General features: G+C 30.0%; 2 protein-coding genes across 2 annotated transcripts in view; both read left to right on the top strand.

Annotated features, from left to right (window-relative positions):
* Nucleotides 1-14,870, top strand: part of LOC113365639 (serine-protein kinase ATM-like) — a 54,605-nt gene that overhangs the window by 30,541 nt on the left and 9,194 nt on the right. The gene's annotated exons all lie outside the window — the stretch shown is intronic.
* The window catches only part of LOC113365640 (serine/threonine-protein kinase ATM-like), a 70,857-nt gene continuing 65,953 nt past the window's right edge, over nt 9,967-14,870 (top strand). The window contains 1 exon segment of the mRNA XM_026607150.1: nt 9,967-10,022. The gene's annotated coding sequence lies outside the window, so the exon portion shown is untranslated.

Below are 14,870 nucleotides of genomic sequence, written 5' to 3'. Positions count from 1 at the left end.
AACGTGGTTTAATTGAATTAAAACATTTTAGGAAAATCTTTCCCCTATTCCTTTTTCCTCCAATGCTCTATTTTCTATTCGAGCAAATGCATTTTTGCAGTCGCTGCCATTATCGCCAACTTTTATCACTCATTAGTAGATGCAACCGCAAAACAAATTTGAAATCTCTTTTAAACAAATTCAATTCCATTTCAGTAGCCGTCTCGCAAACACATCATACCATAAATAAATAAACACAATGTTACAACTTTTATTTTTTTCAATCGCGTTGGTGGTGCATTCAACTTCAATTCATTCAACTCGTGCAGAATGTTTCGACAGAAAAAACGACACATTTAAAATTCTTGTTTGTGAAAAGTTGCAAAACATGGACGTGCGTACAGTTTTTAATATAACGGATCCATCGAAATATACTGCAATAAGTATTAGTAACAGTGGTTTTGTGAGTAATTCCACCAAGATTTGGAGAGATTTCAAGAACTTGTATGAATTCAATATAACTTATTCCAATTTGAAGACAGTGCCTAATGATTTGTTCACTTTGTCTAATAAAATTATGGTGGTAAATTTGGGACATAATGATATTGATAATATATCCTGGAAGGATGATACATTTTTGTACGCTAAAAAATTAGTAACGTTGAATTTGGAGTTTAATTGTTTATCCTCTTGGCATAATGAAACTTTTAAGGAGCTTACAGTCTTAGATAATTTGATACTGACGCAGAATGATATAAAGAAACTGGTCAAGCCCATGTTTGACACTTTGGGGAACTTAAAAACCTTGGTTTTGGACAACAATGGTATCGAAGTGATAAATGATAATGCTTTGGAAAATTTGAAGAAACTACGCGAGTTGTTTCTTCATAACAATAATTTAACCAAAATCACTGCAAATACTTTTTATGGTTTAAGAGAACTCCGGTTGTTGCATTTGAGTGACAACCAGATTTTAACCATAAACAGTAACGCTTTTGACTCGATGCCTTACCTAACTTTTGTGTATTTATCCACGAATAATATACATTTTATAGATTCGCAATTATTCAATGGTAAAGCATACACAACGGGTATCTGGTTGAATCATAACAAAATCCAAAGTTTACCTGCAAATTTGTTCAAGACTTTGGGTAACTTGGAGTTTTTGCATTTGGGTTACAATAACATCTCGCATTTGGAAGAACATACTTTCAGAGGTTTGGCTAAAGTTAAAACGTTGTTTTTGGATCACAATGTTATTGATTATTTGCACACGAATAGTTTTCATTATTTGTTGAACGTGAAGTACTTCGATTTATCGCACAACCGGATTAGTGAAGTTACAAGTGCAATGTTGAAGAAGCTAGATAATATTCATTACCTAAAGTTTGATAGAAACAGTATTGTGACATTTGAAGACTTGCCGGCGTTGAAGAATTTGATAATCCTGGACTTGTCGTACAACTACATCAATACAATCGTGAACTTCAAAGATTGTCCACAACTATCGGATTTGAACTTACAGCACAACAATATAACAGAAATATCAATGGACAACGCCAAGTTGAAACAAATCAACAAAATAGACCTGACGGACAACCCTATTTCAGCACAAAGCCTGGAAACTTTACAAAACTCACCGTACACGTACATTTTCCAAATGGAACCCGAATCGGACAAATGCAGATGCCTTCAACCTTATCCTTTACCCAAAAAGTTGGAATTTCTGGTGAACGATTCCTTTGTGGCCAATGAACAAATGCCGGATTTGCAGAACGATGTGGCGGTTCTGCAGAATGAATTTCATGGTAAATTGCTGAAAATTTGTCTGCTGACCATTGCTACTGTAGTCTTTATTGCTGCAGCAGTCCTGGTTCTGCAGTGGAGGATGCTGAAGAGGCAATCGTGCAGGAGCAACGTGATGCAAAACCAGGAGGATATTTTGAAGATCATGTATTGCAAAAATGAAAGCGAATAATAAATGATGAATGATGGTGTTGTGAATGCATGATTTTTTAATGTACTTATATATGTTTAAATGTAGTAACGTTTGTTGCAGAATTCCTAAGTTTTTTTTGTATTGTTTATTAAATTCCTGGTTTGACCAGGTTTTGCTGTATTTAAATCTAGTTGTATATATGTTAAGGATTGTGTAATAAATGTAATCATATTGAAATGTTTGTATAAATTTATTAACTAGTTGGGTGTATGGTATGGTATGGCATCGCGCCTTAAGGCAAATTGCTGGAACTTCCCGTACCGTAACGAAATGTTCGAGGAATATTAAATGTTTTCATATAGTTTTTTTATAAATATTGTAACATTGTCGAATATTTATAAGAATTATATAAACTGAATTGCAAGGTTGAAATTATTTGTTTAAAGTATATTAGAACTTTAGTCAGAACTAAAAATAAGATCTGATTTATTTTTGATATACAATTTTTTTTTTTTTTTTTTAAATTATTTTGAAACAAATTTTTATTTTCCAAAATCAATTATTTTGTTAAAACAAGCAGAAAGTTTTTTGAATCATTCAAATTGCACCTTTACCTTTGCCAAAAACTAATAACCACTTCTCCCTATCATTACTAATTGAATGTCTTTTAGATTATTCAAATCGGATGCTCCGTTCTCTCAAAAACTCGATTTCTATTTTCTACACTCTTTGCTCTTTATCTCCGTAACTGCTGGACCTGCCTTTGCCAAAAGCTAATCAGCACATCTCCCTATTAATAGGAATCGAATGTTTTTTTAACCATTCAAATCGGTTGATCCGTGCGCCCCAAAACGTGACTGGAAAATTGTATACATGCATACATACACACACATCCATTTTTTCTGAGGTATGCCAAAATGTTCAGAAACCTTCACAACGTCGAGAAATGTAAAAATTTTCAATTTTGATTTTTGGACGATTACAATAACTTACCCTGCAAGAAGTTCAAACAATATAAAATCTAAGATACTTTTTAGGATAATTTTTCAAAATAATAAACGTTCCAACATAATTTTTTATGTTTTCAAGATACAGATATTCTCAAGATAACTTCAAGTTTTCGAAATATGAATCTTTTCAAGTTTTCAAGATATAGATTTTTCCATGATAATTAATTTTTCAAGATATAGATCTTTTCCGGATAATTTTTCAAATTGGCAAGATATATATATTTTCAAAATAATTTTTCAAGTTTTCGAATTATAGATCTTTTCAAGATAACTTTTTAAGTTTCCAAGATCTACATCTTTTCTAAAAATAATATAATTTTTATTAAATAATTAACTTATATAATAAATATTTCATTTATATAATAAACTAGCAAACCCGACGAACTCCGTTTCGCCACCAGATGGTTTCGTGAGAAAGATGAAGAAATTTTTTATTTGTTTTATATTTGAAAAGGAAAAAATTGATTTTATTACATAACAGTAATGAATTTGTTTCGATTACAAAAATGAAGTGTTTTTTAGTTGAACTTCTCTAAGTAAATGAAAGTGAATCCGCAAATTATCCTTTTCATTGAAGTGCTCTTTGGTAAACCACATTTTTTGTTTTTTGTTCTGACGTTAACACAAACAAAGCGGATGGTTTTCCAACTCGTGAACAGGCAACGTGTAACTCTGCCCATGTGAAAAACAATGATTATCTAAATAATCTATTTGAAATTTATCCCGCAAACACTAAGCGATTGGCCTTGCGACTTGTTATTGCGAACGCAAGGCGAACTGGATATTGCAATCGTTTGAAGTCAAACGGAAGACCAGTCGGAATCATTGGTATGTCACCAAATCGCCAGCAATTTTTGATTGAATGGTGAGATTCAGTGCGTGTACATCATTATTCTTTGCGGCAAGAATTGCTCGTTGACTTAACCAAGCATAATTCTGATAATTCTCACTAATGTCATTACTCAAATTTTTAATTACGGTGCGTGTTACAGCAAGTTACAGCAATTTGCATTAAGGCACAATGCCATGCACCACTAATTTTCAGCTATAAACCTTGCGGAACCCGAGACCTTTCCAAAGAATGCAAAATTGTCAAAATCGGTTCGTGCGTTCTGAAGTTATTTCGTCAGGAAGGAAAACCCGACTTATTTTTCTATATATGTAGATATACTTTTACCATTCATTAATTTTTTTATCAATTGTCCAGGTGCAAGAGTATATAAAATCCTCCGCTTACGAAAAGAAAATTCAGTGCATGGCCAAGTCCCGGCAGATGGCCCATACCCTCAACGACCAGAAACGTGCCGGCATAGACATCAACCAGGACGAGAGGATGGCACTGAGGATATACGACCAGCAGAGCAAAATCGACAAGGCCGAGATCGAGAACACGGAGGCCGAGAGAGAGATGTACCTCGGATGGGCCATCAGGTGAGAAAATAGATAGTAATAACTATTGGCTAAAAGAATTAAGGTAAATATACACTATTCCTAGGTTGTCAAATATCTCCCTTCCGCTTTTTTGCTGTTGATTTATAATACAAAAAGGCGGAAGGGAGATATTTGACAACCTTATACATTATTACGGGAGTTTTTCATTTTGATCGCAAAATAAGAAAACAGTCAAGAAAAAATAATTTTATTCAATAGCACATCAATTATAATTTGAATCCTAATAAAATAGTACGATTTTCGAATATAAATATTAGTATTTAAAGCCGTAAAAAGCTCTTGAAAGCATCGGTCGTAACTAGAGAATGCAATACCGATGGAAAATTTCAATACCGGTATTTCGGAAATTTTTCATTTTAAAACCAGAATACCGGTAAATTACCGGTATTTTTATTATCTTAAACAAACCTAAACAAAATTGAAAGTTACTAGGACAAATATAAAAAAATTTATACATAACTACAACTATATTCAACTCAACAATAAAAACAATAAAATAAAACAATAAGTTTATTTTTTTAAATAATAATTTAACAAAAGTATATCCAATTTAATTAATTCATTATCACCATCGAGTATATTGAGTACTTTTCACCAAAAACAAACTTATGAGTAAGAAAGTCCAAAAACTCATAAAAGATCATATTACATTATTATAATAAACTGTATTGTCTGTATCCGATGTGTTAAATTAGCATAATCTCCAATATTTAAAAAATAATAATTTTTCTACACTAATTTAAGATCAGATACTTTGTTGAGATAAATAATAAGTTACTATAATTGGTGAGTATTGGTATTTAAAACAATGTGATGCTTCTATAGTACTTTCAAACTAGGAAACGTTTTCGAAAAATAATATTTTATAATTGTAATAAGAAGCAAAAATATTTAGTAATTATCATAATTATTATGTATAAAGTTAGAAAAAAACAAAGATTACGCAGGGGTAATCTGTACGATATAAAATATTTTGGTGCAAATATCAATTAAAAAACCGATACATTTTTACAAAAGATAAAACAAACATCATTATGTATCAGTCCAATTCTATTTATTGTAACACGATATGAAGCCCTTTGGAAAGCAATAAATATTCTTCAGTTTAATGACGAGTTGAGATAATATTTGACATTTGTTTATCTTATAGAATCACTTGAAGACATAGCTGTTTATGCGATTATGGAATTTAAAGATAAATTTGTTCCGAGAAATTTAAACTTTAGTGTATTATGTATCAAATAGCGCTTATGTAAAAAACCGAAAATACCGGTATTTTGGGATAAATACCGGTAAAAATACCGCCAAAAAATCGGGCGATTCACCGGTAATTTCGTATACGATCTAAGGACATTCCTGTAAACACAATAGTTTTGATCCGATTAAGCTTTTGGAATATAATATAACCATTATATAACCTACACATTAAAAAAACGAACATTCATCATAAGTACAAATTATATATGAATTGCAATTACTCGAAAATAAGTTGCCGAGGCTACTCTTGAATGCAGTAACTTTCTAATAGTCTAATACAATTTATTAAATATTATTAAAATTATATTCAATATCAGTAAGTTTATTTGGGTTTGATTTTAAATCGGTCTTTCGGTTTTTCAAAGAACTATGGCTGCTCCAATTAAATATTCACCCAAAACCCTGGAAAAGGCTTTAAAAAAATACGCCATATTATATTAAATATATTTTAAGGGTTCTAAAACATACAAAATTCACAATCAAAGCTGATTTAAGCTAGTAGTTATTATTAACTTGAAAGACTTTAAAGATTATTTTGAAGTCTTCAAAGATTTACGTTTGTTGGTAGAATTGTAACTTTTATTTCAAGTTTAATTTTTTATTTTGAGTTTAAATTTTATATTCATTTTAAGTTTATATTTTTGTTTAATTGCCGTTAAAAATTATTCCTTTAATGTTTCATTTATTTGATTCACCGAAACAGTATTGATAATAATTATTATACTGCTATTACTATAATAATACCAGCTTTTATTTTATTTTTATTTTAGAAGTTTTTATAAAACTAAATAAATGTTTAAAATCATATCAAAGTATTATTTTATAATTTACCGTACTTTTTATAACATATTAAACTATATTTATCAAGGCAATACGATCAAAAATGTATGCTTCGAGCGCTATCACGGAATAGTGTACAACAACTCCCGGCATTATGTACACGAACCGAATTTTATCACGGAATTAGAGACAAACGCGTTTTTCACCAAAATGCCGATTATTTCTATAAATGACGTTCTACGACAAAAATCTTGTTTTATAATAATCTTAAAGGTCTAATTAATAAAATATAACAGATCTAGTTCGTCTACTTTCCTATTTTCTCTAAAATTCGACTTTAAAGTCAAACGTTGCTTAACATCCCGTAATATGGCACGTTTACCTTAATTATCCTTTTATTAGGTACTATATGCAGTGTCTCCAAGAAGGCTCCGACACCGAAGATCTCCTGGTGTTCCGAGTGGCATCTCTCTGGTTAGAAAACACGGGGCCATCACCAGATCTCAATATCACGGCTTTGAGTTCGAGGAACACGAAATTTATACAATTGGTCAACCAGGGATTGAAGAATATAGCGGCTTATAAATTTCTACCGGTTTTGCCACAACTTGCCCCCAGGCTGGCCGACGATCAGGATAATAGGACTTTGACGGAACTAATAGGTAATAGATAATAGATAGATAAATAGATAGATATTGTATGTATATTTATGATATTTGTTTTTTTATTCTAGAGACATGTGCAACTGTTCATCCGTACCACACTTTACCGATTGTGATGTCGTTGGCACATGCTTTGCAAGATACAGACAACAAGACTAAAGATGATAAAGCACAGGTAATTTTAATATATATATATATATATATATATATATATATATGCATATCTTGTATAAAAAATTCTTCTGTAACTATGTATGAATGGTTAATCCTCCTAATCTATAATTCGGATTTTCATGAATCTACCTAAAGTTTGTTCCGGAAAATTTTCTAGAATTTTTAGATTCATAGAAATATAGTTAGATTGTAGAAATAATTGGAAAAAATTACGAAAAAACTTAGCCGCTTATCATTGTTTGCCCTTGAAAATATTTAAGGCATGGTTTGACATTAAAAACAAATGAAGACTGTCATTTGCCAAACATTTCTATTCGCTTATAGGCTAAGGCAATATTAAAATATAATAAATTCATTATTATAAAGAAGGAAAATATAATGTCAACATTATTAATGCCGAAAAGCAGCTGAGATGTGCCAAAAATTAAAATAATATAACGTACAATATATATTTGGCAAACGACGGTTGTGGACTGTAATTGATTGCGCATCAAACATATTCAATTTGAATGCAGTCGTCTTTAGCCTTACTTTACTAAATCACAATACAAAAAAAAAATACTTTTTCAAAAAATTATTTAGAAGTTTCATTGTGTCAAAAATTCATATGTTTGGCATTGGGTACGGAATGTTTACTCAATGGAGCGCTTTCGATCTAAATTTTATTTTACTGTTTTCCAATTCGTTTAGAATTTTGGAATTAGGTTCATCTTACTCTTAAGTTCAGAAGTGAAAACAATTTAGACTCCTCTGCCACTTCCCGGGGGGATGACATTTCTTCTCAGTGGGGTAATTTTACTTTTTTCAGGATAACTTTGGGTATCGATAAAAGAACTAATTATAAGAAAAAAATGTTTAATAATGTTTTTCAAAAATATACGTTTTAACGAAAATCATATAATGAACAAAATTATATCAATTAAAATCTCAATAAATCACTATTTTATAGTGTTTTAGGAACAATATTAGTGCTCAAAATAAGCTTTAAAATGAGTACTTCTACGTGTAAAATAAGTAAACTATCATGCAAATAAAAGACGCATATAATGTTTTTTCATTTAAATCAAATAGTTTTTCAGTGTCATTTCCACCAAAATTAAAAATAATCATATTCCATCTAGAATTAACTTGGTTTAAGAGATTTTGATGGATTCTAGAAAATACCACAACTTTAGTACAAACGATTTTCAAAAAAGTCATGATTTCATGAAAAAAAAACATTAAAAAAACAACCAATTTCTCATTATAATATCTCTGAAAGAATGCGTATAAAAGTATATATATATGAAAATTTGAGGTATTTTTCTGACTAATTATTGTTGTTTATTATTTTTCCGTTACACAAATATTGATAGAGGTATGATTAATTAAGGAGTCCAGCCAGAGGTCTTTCGAGCCCTTTAACCCTTCGCCGTTTCACAATAAGAGAAGTTACGATAAAATTTATGATAAAGAAAGTTGTAGCTCATTTAATCACCTTTAAAATAGTATATTACAAGTTGTGATAAAATCAGAATTAAAAGAGTTATAATCCAATTAATGCGGTGGATGGTGACAGAGTGCAAATTGTTTTCACTTCTGAATTTAAGATACAGATTAGCCTATTTCCAAAATATCAAGTAAATTGGAGTACAGTAAAAAAATTCACAGAGCAATAATTTTGTTGATCGTAAGTTAAATAGAGCACATGTGAATAGGAGATCTGACAAATTAATTCACTTCAAATATGAACTTAAGTAACAATGTATATTGAATTATTAGTGAGAAAAATATAAGTTAGATATTTAAATACTAGAAGCCAGTTAAAATATGGTACGAAATTATAAAAATTATAGACAACATTATTGAAGTAATTATTTTGGGTAAAAAATCCAAGGTGATATTGTACCTTGACCGCATGCTATATATTAATTTTTTCTGAATTTGTTATAATTTTTGAAATATTTCAATTTTCAACAAGTGTATTTATGCTATGACAATAAATACATCACAAAGGCAGATGATGATTTTTGTGTGATAAATTTGGAAAATCAATGTTTTAGTCGTGAATAAACAAAAAAATCATTCATTTATACATCCACATCTACAGGTATGACTAAAAATACTATATAACTCTTAAATGCAATGAAATAAATTGAGCTATTGGAAATAAATTTGCAGTGTATAATTTTTGATATACAATTTTATTGAACATTTTTTAAATTTGTTAAATGGATAATTAAAGTGTTAACTGTGGAAATTGAGAATAATCATTTTATTTGAAACAGTTTTACATTTAACATCACTCATATATTGGTGTAAATAGTAATTCGAAAACAAATAATGATTATTTTTAACTGAACGGTATAAATATTAGTATAGGATATTAAAAAAAAACGTAGATGTGGGTACAGGACAATGTCTGTCGGGTCATCTAGTATATATATATAATATATATATATATATATAATATATATATATATATATATATATATAAGATATATATCATTTACATTTTTCAGGAAAGTCGCATCAGAGCAGCACGCAAGCTGATCCACAAATTGAAATCGAAGAAAAATTTGCAGAATTTAATTGTCGACATGGAAAAAGTATCATTGGCTCTTATAAGATTTGCAAATTATGCTATCAATCCGGAGATGTTGAGGAAAAGCAAAAAATTTAAATTGCCTAAGAGCGAACCAATATCTAGGCTTAAAAATATGGCAAACACACCTGTACCTACGTTGGAATTGGCTGTGGTGAAAAATGGAGACTACAAAAATATCACAAGTAATAATAGACATATATATATATATATATATATATATATATAATTATATATATATAATTATATATATATATATATATATATATATATATATCAATTATTCTTCTATTATAGCTGTGGTTCGATGGGACGACGAGTTCACAATGGTTGGTGGTATAAACGCTCCTAAAAAATTAATATGCAGAGGCAGCGACGGTGTTCCGAGACCTCAACTTTTGAAAGGCAAAGATGATTTAAGGCAAGATGCTGTGATGCAGCAAGTTTTCACAATTATGAACGATTTGCTGAGACGCGATAAGGATTGTGGTGCTCGCAAACTTTTGATCAGGACGTACAAGGTAATAAAAGAATAAACAAGGAATTAGCATTTAAGGGGCACAACTAGTGTAACCGCCTGAAAGAAGGTGATTTTTAGGAATTTATATTAAAACAACTGCTTTATCAATCATTTCAAAATATTTAGGACTATATTTATACATGTCTTAAGAATACATAGTAAAATTTTTGAAGAAAAAAATTAAATATTTTTTAAGTTATCGTCGATCTCCAACGGCGCGACAAAAAAAAGGCCCTTCATTGCTACAGTGATTCCGGTCTTCTACGTGGATGAAATTAAAAAAAAAATCTCGTTAAACTAGATAATATTGTCTGTAAAATAAACTATGATAAAGAAAAAAATCAAAAATTTACAAAATGACGGCGTTTTTAAAAAAAGTCGAATTTTACCCAAAATTTTGGTCGTTTTTGGACTGCCAAAATTCGATTTTTGATCCGATCAAAAAATCGATAGTTTATTTCACGGAGAACTATATATAGAACATGTAAAAAAGATTTGATAGTGATCGGATCGTGATAGTGATTGTTTTTGAGTAATCGCTGCAGCAAATTCGGAAAATGCTGTTTCGAGAAAAACGCGTTTAAAAAAAAATGACCGTTATACTATATACTGTATATATACTCTTTAAATGGCTGTGACTCAAAAACTATTTACGGCATCTATTTAAAATTTTGGTATGTTATTTTTGAAGGTATAACCTGTCGAAATATGGAAAAATTGAAAATTCGATTTTTTTGAAAATTTCACACTAGTTGTGCACCTTAAATTTCTATTTTTATTAACTTCCCGTAGGGTAGTTATAATGGGTCGAAAATCGAAAATGAAAATTTTTGCTTTTCTCGACGTGTTGAAGGTTTCTGAACATTTTTAAAAGGCATACCTCAGAAACTAAATGGATGTGTGTGTGTGTGTGTTTTGTATGTCCGCATTTTTTCGTCCACGTTTTCGGGCGCACGGATCAACCGATTTGAATGGTTTAAAAAACATTCAAATGGCAGGTGATTAGTTTTTGGCAAAGGCAGGTCCAGCCGTTACGGAGATACAGAGCCAAATGTGCAAAAAAATTGCAGTTTTTCGGTGCTTAACGTCCGATTTGAATGATCTAGAAAATTTTATGCTTGCATTGACAAAACAATTGCTTTTGAGGATAAAAAATTATTACATCTTTTTCTATTTTCCATAAAATATTTTTGTAATTTTTGGATTAAAAGTTCAAAAAATTAACCAGGCTAAGCACAGTCTAAGCGCCACTCCGGTACAAATGTTTACCCAAATGCGTTTAGACTGTTTTATGTACTGGAGCACTTTTCCAATTTTGTGAAAACTATTGAAAAATGTGAAAATGCCGCCAAGCTAAGCACAGTATAAGTGAAAATGTCGCACAGAATTGTTTGCAAATGCGTTTAGACTGTGACTATACGGGAGCACTTTTTCAATTTTGTGTAAATTAGGCAACTAAACTATTTTTTTTAAACTGAATTCGAAATGAAATGACGATTGTTAATATTCTGGAGATAAATTGATTTATGATTTATAATTTACATTTGATTTGCTCAAATATAACAAAAGATAGCATAAGTAATGAAAGTTGCACAGTATTATTGTAATAATATATTTGAAAACGTTTAAAATTTCTCGAATATTTCATTACGGTACGGGAAGATCCAGCAATTTTCCTTAAGGCACGATGCCATACACCACTAGTTTTTGTTTTTTTTTTATCAAGGTTGTACCATTATCTCAACGTAGCGGTGTCATAGAATGGTGTGCCAATACGGTGCCCCTTGGTGCTTATCTTATTGGCGAAGACAGAATTTCTGGAGCTCATACGAGATACAGGCCGAATGATTTGAAGCCCAGGAAAGCTCATGAGAATATGTCCGTAAGTAGATAATGAAATTTTTCTGTTTCATAATAGTCATTTTAGTAATAGAGTTTTCATTTATTGGTTGGGTCACTAATCGGTTTTGTATATATATATATATATATATATATATATATATTAATATACTAAGCTGACCCGGCAAACGTTGTTCTGCTAAGTAAGAGGTATATTCTAAACAATTTCTAGACAATCAAAAAAAATAATACTTTCAGTGTATAAAGATGTGTTGTTTGAATGCTATATACAATGAAGTATTATAAAAACAATAAACCCCATTAGTTTGTCTAGATTTTGTCAATACAATCAAACTGCAAGTTTTATACACTTTCTATAGAAAACATGGTATAATCCAATCCAAGTCATTTTTGGTCTTTCGACTTATTGATTACGTTTCAAGTTATTCGGATTCATTTTGAATTCTGGATTTTGTGTATGTTTGTAAATAATACTACTGAGCCTATACAATCTTTTTGAATTTCTGCGAGGATAGATAGAAAATGAATTAAGTATTTCTTTTTGACCTGCTTTTTGAAAAGTTTTAAGTAACATTCGATGAATTAAAATAAATTTAATAAAAAGTATTATGGATTTCAAACATTACCCTTTATCTCCGAGCAAAATCATAACAATCAAGGTTAGCTGGTATACATCTTTTTCCCTCTACTTTTAAATATTGTGTGTTAAACAATGCTTAAGTTTACTGGTTTTGACACATCTTGGTGGACCTTTTTAACCCCGGACCTTCATATATTACTATCTATTTTCAATAAATTCTAGGAAAATGTTATTCGCCAGAATGTCCCTTTGATCGATATCATATTTAGATTCTGAATTTTGATAAAATAATAAAAAATAATATAACCTAGAAAATGTTTATAATACCAATGAGTATATAATTATACAAATGAGATCTTTCAGAGCACCGTGTTTGAGAAAAATGTTTCAAAAAGTGCATTTCATATTAACATTTCAAAGAGTTGATATTGTTGAGTTTTGTAGTAACACTGCGGCCCTATTACATGATTTTACTGAATTGCAATTTATAGCTGTTTTGTAAGAAATATGTGTGATTTTATATTTTATAATTTAGTACACGTATTAAGAAATAACATACTAAAATTTTATAATTTCAGTATAATATTGTATATTTTTGAAACATTTTCAAAAGTGCTTCTCATATCATATCCAACCGTCGATTCGCAACTAATAAAAATAGAGTATGCAAGTGTGTATTGCAGTTTTTTAGTTTCTTCTGTTACAAACATATTTGACTTTATATTTTTATAATTTAGTACACGTATTAAGAAATAACATACATACTATAATTTCATAAGTGTATTACAACGCTTTATATTTATAAAATATATTTTAAGCCGTCGATTTGTTTATGTCAAAACGTTTACTAACGTTTTTGTGTATAAATATAACTATGAACAAAACTACTTACTACAATTTAATCATAATTAAATAATATTCACGCAAAACATCCTATCAAACGTAATTGAACATCATCAGTCAAAAACGTTTGACATTTGACGTAGTAGCAACCGTCCATTGTTTATTTAAATTACGCATCTACAAAATTTTCAAATAAAAAATGTAAAGTTTCTACGCGATTTTGAAATAATATCTCACCTTTCCGACAACCTACTGATTAGAACGAATTTTTCAAGACTAAGACTAGCCAAATCGGTTCAGCCGTTTTCGAGTTTTAGCGAATCATTTGATCGAGAGCTTCATTTTTATAAAAGACAATATTTATTTGTTATTTCAGAGTATCGCTTCGCAGCCAGTAAGTGTTAAAACTGCAAATGTTCATGAAAATTTGTGAAAACTTCCAACCGGTGTTTCAACATTTCTTCCTTGAGAATTTTCCAACACCGACAGTGGTTCGAAAGGAGACAAGCTTATACACACAGGTAGAAATAATTTACAATTTACTGTACTTATTTATTTCCTATACTCTTTTATTTAGGATGAAAACTGCATCTATACTTTAATTATTTATGAAAGACTATTAAGGTCGAGAAATGCAAAAATTTTCATTTTCGATTTTCGGCCCATACTATAACTACAGTACGGAAAGTTAAAAAAGGAAACCGTACTGATCTTATAAAACAAAGTTACAAAAAAAAAAATGAAGTACAAATAGACAAATATAATTATAATATCTTTATTACAGTGTTGCTACTAGTTCGATGGTTGGGTTACATACTCGGTCTTGGGGATAGAATGTTCAAAATATATTAGTCGATAAGAATACTGCTGAATTGATACATATAGATTTTGGTAAGTCAAAAATAATTAACTACTATTTAGGCATGGTGTCGATAATAATATGATTATTATTTTTGCAGGAATTGCATTTGAACAAGGTAGAGTACTGCCGACTCCTGAAACTGTGCCTTTTAGATTAACACGAGATGTGATTGCTGGTATGGGGGTTACTGGAATCGAGGGAGTTTTTAGAAGGTTAATAGAAAATTTAATTCAGATAAGTCTATTATTATGTAGTCAGTCAGTAGTTGTAATTGGTTTTTTATTGAAATGTATATGAGTAAGATAACTTTACTGAAACGTCGAATGGCATTTTAACAAGCTCTACAGGACGCACCTTTTGTACTACAA

This window comes from Ctenocephalides felis, unplaced genomic scaffold (assembly GCF_003426905.1).
Source record: "Ctenocephalides felis isolate EL2017-DRISC unplaced genomic scaffold, ASM342690v1 CF-g0.4_SCAFFOLD_01170, whole genome shotgun sequence".
Taxonomy (NCBI): Eukaryota; Metazoa; Arthropoda; class Insecta; order Siphonaptera; family Pulicidae; genus Ctenocephalides; species Ctenocephalides felis.
The sequence above is the reverse complement of the archived record's forward strand: the minus strand, read 5'-3'. Positions and strand labels throughout refer to the sequence as shown.